Source organism: Haplochromis burtoni, unplaced genomic scaffold, assembly GCF_018398535.1.
Source record: "Haplochromis burtoni strain Fernald_Lab_line unplaced genomic scaffold, NCSU_Asbu1 Contig_326, whole genome shotgun sequence".
In the NCBI taxonomy this organism is placed as follows: Eukaryota; Metazoa; Chordata; class Actinopteri; order Cichliformes; family Cichlidae; genus Haplochromis; species Haplochromis burtoni.
The window spans coordinates 5,130-6,369 of record NW_024582687.1 but is presented as its reverse complement, the minus strand read 5'-3'; positions in this window follow the sequence as shown (position 1 = coordinate 6,369).

The window sequence follows — 1,240 nt, the reverse complement described above, 5'->3', positions numbered from 1 at the left end:
CGTTACTGCCCATCTCTGGGGATGACAGAGTATAAAACGTTAAAAGTTAACAAAATGCAATTCTAAAAAGATGTGTTTTAGTTGTTTTTTAGAAGAGATCACTGACTGCACAGATCTTAAACTCCGAGGAAGAGTTTCACAGTCAAAAGCTCTGTCTCCCTTGGTTCTCAGCTTTGTATGTTGAATAACCAGTAGGCCCTGATCAAATGATCGCAGGGACCTCCTAGTGAATGAAATGAATGCATGAATAACAATCTCCAGTTCAGAACGAGATACAATAGGGCTTGATTTAGAAATGTGTCTTACGCTGCTGGCACGCCATTTGATTCTACTAAATTGGAAACAAAAGGTGCCTCCTACCACATCAGCGTTAATACAAGATGTATTGAGACACTTGCAGCTGGAAAGAATTAAACTCCTACTAAAGGGGAGGTTGGAGGAATTCCATTCAACCTGGCAACCTTTTATAGATCTCTTCAATACTGTACAGATATAAAAGATCACTGAGCCTCATTGGTAGTTCGATAAATAGCATCCTCTGTCCAACGTTCTTTCGTTGTTTGTTGTTGCTTTTTTGTTTTGTTTTGTTTTTACTTTGTTTAATTCTTATTGTATATATGTAATCATTTATATTTGAATCTTAGTTGCCTTTATGATAAAGAACACTGGAAAACCAAATAAAGAGATTTGAGAAATGTGTCTTAAATAATAGAAGCAGGACTGAAACAGAGATTTGATATGAACATCCAAAGTAAGAGCAGAGTCACAAATTGAAGAATGGTCCAAAATACCTTCAACCAGAATCCAGACTGTCATTGGAAGTGATAGGAATCAATTAGAGGCTGTTATTTCTGCAAAAGGAGTATCTACTAAATATTGATGTAAATTTTCTGTTGGGGTGCCTAAATTTATACAGCTGGCTAATTTAGTTTAAATAACTATTGATAGAAACTTCATTTCACTGTGTTGAGGTTTGTTTTAAAGATTACGAAATGGTAATCTTAAACCTCTAGTTTAAGGTCTGTTGACAACTAGGGATGGGTACCGGTATCTGGTGCCATGATGGCACCAGTTCTGACATAAACGGTAGTAACCAGACCGAAAAGCAGCGCACATTTCAGTGCTTTATTTTGGTGCTTTTTTTCCTGAGATGTCATACAAGTTATTTCATGATATTTATATTATGAAAAGCAGATTTTTGACAATTTAAGGTTTTTACATTTTTAGATAAAATAAACAC